Genomic DNA, 12204 nt, shown 5'->3' with positions numbered 1-12204 from the left:
CAATATGCTGTGATAAATGGAAAAGAATACAAAAAAAGAATATACATTACACACACACATATATACATATATATATATATATATACGATGTAACAATTCATTTGCTGTATAGCAGAAATTAATACAACATTGTATTAAGCAACTGTACTTTAATGAAAACAATTTCTCACTGTTGGAGACTAATCAGATGGTCCAGTGGTTAAGATTTCACCTGCCAACTGAGGGGCCAAGGGTTCAATCCCTGGTTTGGGAGCTAAGATCTCACATACACTGTAGCCAGAAAATAAAATATAAACCAGCAGCAGTATTATAACAAATTCAATAAAGACCTAAAAAACAAAACAGGAAGAAATTATAAAAAATGTGAACACGGTTCTCACTGGTTTAAAAGAAATTCGCCAGCCTAACCCACGGTGTACTTTGGATGTGAAACCTGCGTGTGTTGTATATACACAATTATGTCTCTGCCGGAAATGGAAGCATTTAAATCAGCTGAGATAACTGGGATACAAACACACATGCGTATGTATAGACATTCCTGGATCGCATCGCTGACTCAAAGGACAGGAATTTGAGCAAATTCTGGGAGACGGTGAAGGACGGGGAAGCCTGGCGTGCTGCAGCCCACGGGGTCGAAAAGAGTCAGACACGACTGAGCGACTGAACAACAGGTCATAGACGCACGATTATGCCTTTGCATGTAATAATAACAAAGACACTTATGTATCATCCATTATATGCTGGGCGGGGAGGAGGACTCAGAAACACAACTCTGAAGTCAGATTCACTCATGTAGAGTTGCTGTGTAGGAGAAATGCAGACAACAGCGTCAATTAACTAACGTCTTTTTTTTTTTTTTTGAAATAACAAACATCGACTCTAGTTTCTACAGTAGAGTAGACATCTCCTTCTCCTCCCGCCTTCAGTCTTTCTCAGCATCAGCGTCTTTTCCAATGAGTCAGTTCTTCACGTCAGGAGGCCAAAGGATTGGAGTTTCAGCTTCAGCATCAGTCCTTCCAATGAATATTCAGGACTGATCTCCTTTAGGATGGACTGGTTGGATCTCCTTGCAGTCCAAGCGACTCTCAAGAGCCTGCTCCAGCAGCCATCTACTCTAGAAGCTGGTGTATGTTTATATATTTGGCTGCCTCCGGGGCCTTAGTAGTCATACCTGTGATCTTTAGCTGCAGTGTGAAGAATCTAGTTTCCCGACTAGGAATCAAACCCTGGGCCCCTGCATTGGGAGTCCAGAGTCTTAGCCACTGGACCACCAGGGAAGTCCCAACTAGACATCAGTTAAAAAAAAAAAACAATAGTATGAACACGTCTGGAAGAAGGAGACGGAGCCGCTTTCTGGGATCGATTGTAAAAGAGGAAACAGGGCATGCATCTGGCCCCTGCGTTTGCTATCACCACAGCGTCTGTTGTTGCAGAAAGTGAAAGCGAAAATGCATCACCCGAGTCACAGCGCCAGCTCAGCCTTGCCAGCCGGGAAGAGATGCCGCTGATCTTTTATAGATTGGGGAGCTGATATATGTGAGCCATTTGGCCCCGTTATCACAAGCCAGGAGCCAGCCCCACTCAAGCTCCACGTGTCCGAACCGCTGGGCCCATGCATTAATCCCCAGACACTCTCACTTCCTTATTTGGCTCCTTCTCTTCATCCATCTCAGTGGGGACAGCTCACGGTTCTTCTCGTGTGTGAAATGGGGCTATTTATCTTCCTCACTGGGGGTCACGCAGGGTAGGAAAAGTGTCCTACCAGTCCAACTCAGCCCCAGTCTGAGTTGACGCCACGTCCATCAAGTCGGTGATGCCACCCAACCATCTCATCCTCTGTCGTCCCCTCCCGCCTTCAGTCTTTCCCAGCGTCGGGGTGTCTTACGAGTCAGCGCTTCCCATCAGGTGGCCGTAGTGGAGTTTCAGCTTTAGCATCAGTCCTTCCGATGAATATTCAGCACTGATGTCCTTTACTGTGGACTGGTTGGATCTCCTTGCAGTCCAGGGGGCTCTCGAGAGTCTTCTCCAGCACCCGTCAGCTCTAGAAGCTGGAAAAAATGCAGGACTAACATGTATTCCCCGGCGTGTGGACAAGTGGTTGGAACGCGGATGGAATGCCTGAAGGTCCACGCGTTGCTCATTTCGTAACGCCCGGAAGGCCCACGTCTTTCCCTCCCTCTTTTATTTTTTAAATCAAAGGCACCTCTCCAGCACAACATGTTTGTTTTTGGAATCTCCACCTCCGTGTATCTCTGAGCAGGGCCAGCCAGATAAGTTTAAATAGCCAATTATCCGGGATTAAATGAATCGTTCCGCACCAGCGGAGCAGAGAGACAATGAAAGCTGGCCTTGTAGCATCTAGACCCTAGAGAATTCCATCTTCCCCCGAGTAGTCTGGGCGAGCGCACACCTCTGCACTCCCCTTTTTAAAGCACAGCCCTGAGCACCGCCCCGCCCCCAGGAAAATGCACTTTGCTCAGTGTAGGATAAAGCTCGGAAATCTTTTTGTTTTTTTTAAGGGAGTCCACAGGGAGCTCCCCCTGTGCAGACTTGGCCTCTTTCAACAGTGAATTCTAAAAGCATGCATGTAGCAAGACTCATTTTTAAAACTTAATAAAAAAAATTTATTATTTATTTTAAATCCCTTTCAATCTTCATTTGCTCTGTACCCAATAAAGGACTCTTTAAAACCAACTGGGGACTTCCCCGCTGGTGCAGTGGCTAAGGGTCTGCCTCCCACTGTGGGGCGAACTGGGTTTGATCCCTGGTCACTCCAGTATTCTTGCCTGGAGAATCCCAGGGGCAGAGGAGCCTAGTGGGCTGCCGTCTAAGGGGTCACACAGAGTCGGACACGACTGAAACGACTTAGCAGCAGCAGCAGCAGCAGCAGCAGGGAACTTAAAAGAAAGCTGAGCGCCAAAGAATTGATGCTTTTGAACTATGGTGCTGGAGGAGACTCTTGAGAATCCCTCGGACTGCAAGGAGATCCAACCAAGTCCATCCTAAAGGAAATCAGTCCTGAATATTCGTATACATGTCCCCTCCCTCTTGAACCTCCCTCCCACCCCTCTAGGTTGTCCCAGAGCACCCACCCCCGGCCCCCACCGAACTTGAGCTCCCTGGGAAGACAAACAGATTGTGCCAAAACAAAACGCTCAGTTTTTGCAGACCAGAGTTTCCTACATGTTTTGATCCCCAGAGACCCTGTTCCTGCGGTGAGTGTCCTGACTTACATTTCTCTTGGAAGGAATTGCTTGGCATAGTTGAGAAAGCACTTAAGAACGCAGAGAGAAGAATGTGATGGTTCGTGTGAGCAATGAAGCCAGCTTTCTGCTTCTGACTGTGCTTCGGTCTCACAGACCCCTTGCCTCACCCTGACCTCTGTATGGTGAGAAGACTCCTACACCTGCATTCTATAAATATTTGCTGTTTCATTTTCTGAAGTTGTCTGCCACTGATGCCAGGTAAATATATGTTAAAACATTTAATTGATCAACATCCTTTTAAAAAAAAAAATCACCCTTAGCCTGAGTTTCAGCGTATCTCTCCTTTCCCAAGCCCACGACCTGCTTTTCTCAGACCCGTGCAAAAGCGATTTATTTTCTGCATTTATTATTTTTTTTTCTGCAATCTGGCAGTCTCTGAATCTCCCAATCAAAATAAGTGCTGTCTTTTTTTTTTTTTTTTAATTCTTGCCCAAACATTCCCCGTGTCTCTACAATAAAAAGCAATTTCTGTTTTGACAGCATCTTCTCACATAATTAGCTTATTCATCTGGTTGACCAGATATACACATTATAGACTTTTTCAAAAAAAAATGACATTTTCTGGCAGGGAGAAGAGCTTTCCAAGGGAGCTGCTGATGACTTGTATGGGGTCCAGGCACCGACTGTACAGCGATAGTTAGTGATGAAGCTTATCTGTGAGTTTTGGTTGAAGGTGGACCCAGTGCGAGACCAACCAGGATCCTCAGACCCCGCTGCTAAATTTCACTGTTGTCGTTGTTTGGTCACTAAGTCACGTCCAACTCTTTGTGACCCCTGGACTGCAGCCACGCCAGGCTTCCCTGTCCTTCGCCAACTCCCGGAGCTCGCTCAAACTCATGTCCGTCGAGTCGGTGATGCCATCCAACCATCTCATCCTCTGTCGTCCCCTTCTCCTCCTGCCCTCAATATTTCCCAGCATCAGGGTCTTTTCCAAAGAGTGAGGTCTTCGCATCAGGTGGCCAGAGTATTGGAGCTTCAGCTTCAGCATCCGTCCTTCTAATGAATATTCAGAGTTGATTTCCTTCAAGATGGACTGGTTTCATCTCAAGACTCTTTTCCAGCACCACAGTTCAAAAGCATCAGTTTCAGTGAAGCCGGCTCAGGTGGTAAAGAATTCAGCAACTTATGGAGCCAGGTCAGGTCCACTTGCAGACTTTCCACGGAATCCCCCATCTCGGCGGGTTTTCAGGGAGGCCCCCCCCAGTGCTATCAGCAGACACTCTAGGATCTGCAGGTGTGCCGCATCCAGGCATCTTTCAAAAGAGAGCGTTCCCACGCTCAGAAATGTCATGCTGGCTCAGGTGCCAAATATCCCATCTCCGAAAGGCTAGAGAGTATTTTGCAAACACCTGAATGCCTTATCAAGCTGGAGCACAACTTTGGCAGTGCGTGGGTTGGTCTATTTCCAAAAGAAAAAAAAATTTATTTTTGGCCACCAAAAAGTCTTTCCACTAAAAATGAATGCATTTGATTAAAACATGTGGAGTAAAATGCACAATTTGGATTTCAAAATATTTGGAGGAGGTGGGGGAGGGTGGAGCTATGGACGTTTCACAGAGAGGTTATTTAGTGCAGGTGAAAGTCACTCAGTCATGTCCAGCTCTTTGTGACCCATGGACTGTAGCCCACCAGGCTCCTCTGTGCATGAGATTCTCCAGGAAAGGAGACTGGAGTGGGTTTAAGTTTGACACAATGTGGCATCGAGTGTTATAAATTTATTTCAAAATATAGCTTAGGGGATTAAAAAAAAGGGCTGAGTTAGAAACGTGGCTGGGAGGATATTTTTAAATGTTGGAAAAAGCAAGTACGCTGACTATAAATGCCCATACACTGAAGTATGGGTCCCATGGGTTGATTTTTATCGATCCTCTATCTGAAGGAACATGAGGAGGTTGTATAATTAATTGGCGGTGATTAACCACCCATTGGTAAACGGGCAGATGTAATAAAATAAACCAGTTTGGGGAACGATCATTCCCCAATGAAATTGTCGCTCCAATAAACCCAGAAACATGGGAAAATGTTATAGCTGGGTAGCTTAGAAAGTGGACCACGAGCTTCCCAAGTGGTTCAGTGGCTAAGACGCTGCACTCTCAGTACAGGGAACTTGGGTTCCATCCCTGGGTTCGGGGGTGGGGGGCGGGTGTGAGTTAGATCCCATATGTTGCAGGTAAGAGTTCACATCCACAACTGAAAATTCTGTGTGCCCCAGTTAAGGTCTGGCAATAGCCAAGTAAATAAATTTTTAAAAGCAAAACTGGGCCAGTGTACAGAATTATCGGATCACTGCACTGTACACCAAGAACTCAGTGTTGTTGGTCAGTTATACTTCAAAAGCAAGCAATAACTTAGGGGGAAAAAAAAGAAAAGATCAGATTGGTGGGCACAGAGGCGAGGGATGAAGGGGAAGGGGTCATTGCAGGATGATCGTCCAAAGATGCAAACATCCAGTTATAAGTTAGATAAGTCCTAGGGGACACTCCAATCCTTTGGCCACCTGATTCGAAGAATTGACTCATTGGGAAAGACCCTGATGCTGGGAAAGATTGAAGGCAGGAGGCGAAGGGGACGACAGAGGATGAGATGGCTGGATGGCATCACCGACTCAATGGACATGAGTTTGAGTGAACTCTGGGAGTTGGTGATGGACAGGGAGGGCTGGCGTGCTGCCGTCCACGGGGTCGCAAAGAGTCAGACACGACTGAGCGACTGAACTGAACTGAACTGAGAGGATATTCTGTACAACATGATAAAGATAATCAACACTGCCTCACATTATATACAAAACTTGTTAAGAGAGTAAACCCTAAGAGTTTTCATCACAAGAAAATTTAAGAAAAATTTTTTTCTCTTTCTTTTCTTTGGTATGTATCTGAAGTGATGGATGGTGAGCCAAGGTATCATGGCCATCATTTCATGACATATGTAAGTGAAGCCTTATCCTGAGCTGTATCCTTGAAGCTTGGACAGTGCTGCCCGTCAATTCTATCTTAGAAAAACTGAAAGAAGGAAAACAAGGGAGGATTCTAGGTGGGAAAAATATGATGGAAAAATCCTTTATCATCGCAGCTTCACTTTCAATGAACTGCAGGGAAAACAGATCTGCAACCATGAAGACAGAGTCCCGGGAAATGTGCATTTTTCCCCCAAGGAGTTTATTAGCAATACATGATTCAAATGGATAAATTATTTTCCAGACATATCTGGAAGCCTGTATCCAGTGTGGTTCAAGGGCGTAAGGAAAGCAGATTGTAACGGGTTCTGGGGATCAGAAAGATACACACTTGTTTCAGTTTCTATTTAATTTACTTTAAGCCAGAGACGTCCATGCTGATCTAAAGCCTCATTCCTCAATTCTAATTAAAGGGAGGAGTAACTAATTCAAAGCAGGGACTAATAAAAACTCGCCTGCCTTTTAGAATGGACGCGTAGGATCCTCCGACTCGGACCTACAACACAAATTACATTTTAGGCGCTGTTATCGGAGTTTGAATTCCATGACTGATTGTCTCAACCAGACAACCTGACAGATGAGGGGAAGAGGGCATGCAAATTAAGTAAGTGTGCAGAGTGGGTTGGGTATTTAGCGCTGCGTTTGCACTTGGCAATTTTTATCCTCCTCATCCAGCTCCTTAGGATTTATGTCTAGAAAATATGCAAGACAGTGAAACCAAATTTTCTGAATATTCTGTACAAGCGGTGGAGAGCCTGCATCATACAGCCTGTTTCGGGTGACTTGCAATCGACTTGATACAAAATTTCTCACGATAAAGAAGAAAAAAAATCAGTGTAGCGCAAGCTACAGCCTCAACACCAAATACATTAGGGGTAAACGAGATTGAATCAGGGAGGGTTTATTTCTAAGTGTTCTGGCGGGAGGTGAAATCTAAAAAGGATCCTTTTACACATGGCACATATGTATGCCAACCCCGATCTCCCACTTTGTCCCACCCTTCCCTGTGAGAATGTAAGCATAGGAAGCTCAGCTCAGTTCTCTGAGATGACCTAGAGGGGTGGGTGAAGAAGAACTAAAGAGCCTCGTGATGAAATTGAATGATGAGAGTGAAAAAGTTGGCTTAAAGCTCAACATTCAGAAAAGAAAGATCATGGCATCTGGTCCCATCACTTCATGGCAAATAGATGGAGAAACGGTGGAAACAGTGGCTGACTTTATTTTTAAGGAGCTCCAAAATCACTGCAGATGGTGATTGCAGCCATGAATTTAAGAGACACTTACTCCTTGGAAGAAAAATTATGACCAACCTAGACAGCATATTCAAAAGCAGAGATATTACTTTGCCAACAAAGGTCCGTCTAGTCAAGGCTATGCTTTTTCCAGTGGTCATGTATGGATGTGAGAGTTGGACTATAAAGAAAGCTGAGCACTGAAGAACTGATGCTTTTGAACTGTGGTGTTGGAGAAGACTCTTGAGAGTCCCTTGGACTGCAAGGAGATCCAACCAGTCCATCCTAAAGGAGATCAGTCCTGGGTGTTCATTGGAAGGACTGATGTTGAAGCTGAAACTCCAATCCTTTGGCCACCTGATGCGAAGAGCTGACTCACTGGAAAAGATCCTGATGCTGGGAAAGATTGAAGGTAGGAGGAGAAGGGGATGACAGAGGATGAGATGGTTGGATGGCATCACTGACTCAATGGACGTGAGTTTGAGCAAGCTCCGGGAGTTGGTGATAGACAGGGAGGCCTGGCGTGCTGCGATTCATGGGGTTGCAAAGAGTCGGACATGACTGATCGACTCAAGAGGGAGGGGGGAGACCTGATTCACTTCATCGTGCAGCAGAAACTAGCCCAACATTGTAAAGTTACTATGTATGTGTGTCTCTCAGTCGTTCAGTCGTGTCTGACTCTTTACCTCCCTGCCCCTGGACTGTAGCCCACCAGGCCCCTCTGTCCCTGGGATTCCCCAGGCAAGAATACTGGTGTGGGTTGCCATTTCCTCTTCCAAGGGAATCTTCCCAACCCAAGGATCAAACCTGGGTCTCCTGCTCTGCAGGCAGACTCTTAACCAGCTGAGCCACCAGGGAAGCCCAAGAATACTGGAGTGGGTAGCCTATCCATTCTCCAGCAGCTCTTCCTGACCCAGGAATCAAATCCTGCATTGCAAGCGGATTCTTTACCAGCTGAGCTACCAGGGAATGAGCTACTCCAATAAATGCTCCGATAAAAAAAAATAATAATAAAATAGAAAATGTCTTTATGGCTCCCAAACAGCCGCTAAGCTAAGAACACCTTTCACGTTCCTAAATGGCTTCATTTTCTTTTTTAAAAAGTTTTTTTTTACATTTTTAAAAATTCCTTCTTCCAGTTTTACTGAGAGAACGGACATACACCACCGGCGGAGCTGAACGCGTACGGCATAGCGATGTGACTCACATCAAATTGTTTAGTGAAGACTCCTCTTTTCATACAGATGATTCAAATTCTCCAGATGAAAGAAATAGAAAAAACACCTTTCCGTCCGTCCTTGCAATGGGCTCCAGCTGCCTGGCCCGAGAGGTCACCCCACACGTCCCCACCCTGGGGCAGCCAGCCAGCTATGAATGACCCATTGTGCAAAAGAGCAGCTCGGTGGTGCAAACCAGGCTCCGGAACACCCGCGGGATCATGCTGCAGAAATCATGGTGTTTTTTTTTTTTGCTGGACTGTCCCTCCCACCCTGCTCTCCGTGAAACTCCCAGCAACCCAGAGGTCAGGGGACATGAAAGCCATCAAGGAAGGCATGTGACCAGCCTCTGCAGTGAGGGGCGCTTTGCACCTGCATTGCAGACAACGCCGAATGCAGTAGCAGTTTCCAGTCTGAAGCTGCAGCACGTGTCCACACAGCTCTGCTGACTCCTGACCTGCAGAAGGAGCCCTCGATCTGGGGCTCAGGTGAGCCGAGCTGTCACTTGACTGAATCCCTTAACACCTACGGATATAGCCTTGCAGTCTGTGTGTGTGTGTGCTGTTGTTCAGTCGCTCAGTCGTGTCCGACTGTTTGCAACCCCACGGACTGCAGCACGCCAGGCCTCCCTGTCCATCACCAACTCCTGGAGTTTACTCACATTCATGTCCATTGAGTCTGTGATGCCATCCAACCATCTCATCCTCTGTTGTCCTCTTCTCCTTCTGACCTCAATCTTTCCCAGCATCAGAGTTTTTTCCAATGAATCAGTTCTTCGCATCAGGTGGCCAAAGGATTGGAGTTTCAGCTCCATCATGCGTCCTTCCAATGAACACCCAGGACTGATTTCTTTTAGGATGGACTGGTTGGAGCTCCTTGCAGTCCAAGGACCTCTCAAAAGTCTTCTCCAACAGCACAGTTCAAAAGCATCAATTCTTCAGTGCTCAGCTTTCTTCACAGTCCAACTCTCACATATATACATGACCACAGGAAAAACCATAATCTTGACTAGACGGACCTTTGTTGGCAAAGTAGTGTCTCTGCTTTTTAATATGCTGCCTAGGTTGGTCATAACTTTCCTTCCAAGGAGCAAGCTTCTTTTAATTTCGTGGCTGCAGTCACCATCCGCAGTGACTTTGGAGGTGAAAAAGAGGTGAGCTGAGCTGTCGCTTTATCGAATCCCTTAACACCTACGGATACAGCACCAAGCTCTGTGTGAGTGCGTGTGTGTGTGTGTGCCTGGACAGTATTTTTCCACTTGCGAAACAGACCATCTCTGCTGCATAATCTTTTTAAGCTAACGACAGGGAAAAAAAAAAAAAATTCCTAGCCGTGAAATGTTAATGGGATGCCAAACTCAATTTTCCTGCTCCAGAGAAATCTGTGTCTTCCTGGGCACAGAGGGAAGAGGAGTTGGCAGAGACTTAGTGCCCCAGGCAGGACACTCAATTATTAAGGCCGGGTCAGGACACCCCATGACACCCACATCTTGAGGGATGTCTGGCTATTGGCAAACAGAGTGTGAAAACTCAGAGACAGGGCTCGTTTCATGGCAGTCATTTGTATGGTGGTTTTTTTTTCAAGTTATTCAGACACTAAGCTGCCCTGATGGCTCAGATGGTAAAAAATCTGCCTGCAATGCAGGAGACCTGGGTTTGATCCCTGCTTTGGGAAGATCCCCCGCAGAAGGGATAGGCTACCCACTCCAGTGTTCTTGGGCTTCCCTGGTGGCTCAGCTGGTAAAGAATGCGCCTGCAAGGCGGGAGACCTGGGTTCAATCCCTGGGTTGGGAAGATCCCCTGGAGGAGGGAAAGGCTCCCCATTCCAGTATTCAGGCCTGGAGAGTCCCATGGACAGAGGAGCCTGGTGGGCTACAGTCCGTGGGGTCACAGAGAGTTGGACACGTCATTTTATTTCTTATTTTATTTTTTATTTATTATTTGTATGTCTGAATTGTCTTTTTTTAAAATTTATTGATATTGATTGGAGGGTAATTACTTTCCAACATTGTGATGGTTTTTGCCAACATCAGTATGAGTCGCCCACAGGTGTACAAGTGTCCCATGCATCCTGAATCGCTACCCAGATTTTCCCTCTAAGCTGTCACACAGCAGGGACTTCGGGTGCCTTTGCTTCATCAAACTCACCCTGGCGATCTACTTTGCATACTATAATGTCCTGAGAGTCATTTTAAAAAGAGACAGACTTCCGTGCCACATGGCACAGCCAGATAATAATCATAATAACAGAAGAACATAAATAAATCAATAATAAATCAAATCAAACCAAGTAATAAAAAAAACTTAAAAGACTAGTGCAGGGCTTCCCTGGTGGTCCAGTGGTTAAGAATCCGCCTGCCACCGCAGGAGACATGGGTCCAATCCATGGAGACGTGGGTTCAGTCCAGGAAGGTTCCACGTGCTGTGAGGCAACTGAGCCCGGGGTCCCGAAACAAGAGAACCCGTTGCAGCTTGAAGACTGTACACCGAAACTGCAGAGTAGCACCCCTCATGCAGCTAGAGAAAGCCCGTAGACAGCAGGAAAGACCCAGGCCAGAGCGCTGGGGTGGGTGGCCTTTCCCTTCTCCGGGTGACCTTCCCAACCCAGGGATCGAACCCAGGTCTCCCACATGGCAGGCGGATTCCCCACCAGCTGAGCCACCAGGGAAGCCCAAGAATACTGGAGTGGGGTAGCCTATCCCTTCTCCAGGGGATCTTCCCAACCCAGGGATCGAACCCAGGTCTGCCGCATTGCAGGAGGATTCTTTACCAACTGCGCTATGAGTGAAGCCCCCAAGAAAGGCCCAGTGCAGCCCACAAACAAATAAACAAATAAATAAATAAATAAAAGAAATAAACTTGCTTTATCTTTCAAGAATTAACAGCTGTCTCTTAAGACCCAATCCATGATGACTATCGATCAATAGCCCATGAGGTTGATTCTATCCATATTAATGAACCGGTAAGGCAGGCTGGTCAAACACTCCAGGGCAGGTGTGCGCTAAGTAATTTCAGGCGTGTCCGACTCTTTGCGACCCCATGGGCTGTAGCCCTCCAGGCCCCTCTGTCCATGGGATGCTTCAGGCAAGAATACTGGAGTGGGTTTCCATGCCCTCCTCCAGGGCATCTTCCCGACCCAGGGATGGAACCTGCATCTCTTACATCTCACGCCTTGGGAGGCAGGTTCTTTACCACCCGGGCAGGCGCAGTAGAGAAGAAAAAAAGAGACGGCAGCCCATTGTTCTGTATGCCTCTTCCTTTTGACAAACAAAATCATTAAGGGAAACATAAAAAGAATTGCCCGAGTGAAAAATAAACGAGAAGGCCCGCACACCTGTGTCTTGTGTGCATTCAGATCAAATATTTACACAGAGGTAACCTGAATTTCTAAGTCCACGTGCATGGCGCTGTTTTCTGTTTAAAAATATTTTCTTTTTAAAAAAGGGCTGACTCGAAGGTGTCACAGCCCAAAACAAAAAAAAAAAGAGGCAGTGTGGAAAGTTGCAAGTGGAACAGAAGAACAGGTCTTAGACGCCA

Source organism: Bos indicus x Bos taurus, chromosome X (genome assembly GCF_003369695.1).
Source record: "Bos indicus x Bos taurus breed Angus x Brahman F1 hybrid chromosome X, Bos_hybrid_MaternalHap_v2.0, whole genome shotgun sequence".
In the NCBI taxonomy this organism is placed as follows: Eukaryota; Metazoa; Chordata; class Mammalia; order Artiodactyla; family Bovidae; genus Bos; species Bos indicus x Bos taurus.
This window is presented reverse-complemented; position numbering follows the sequence as displayed.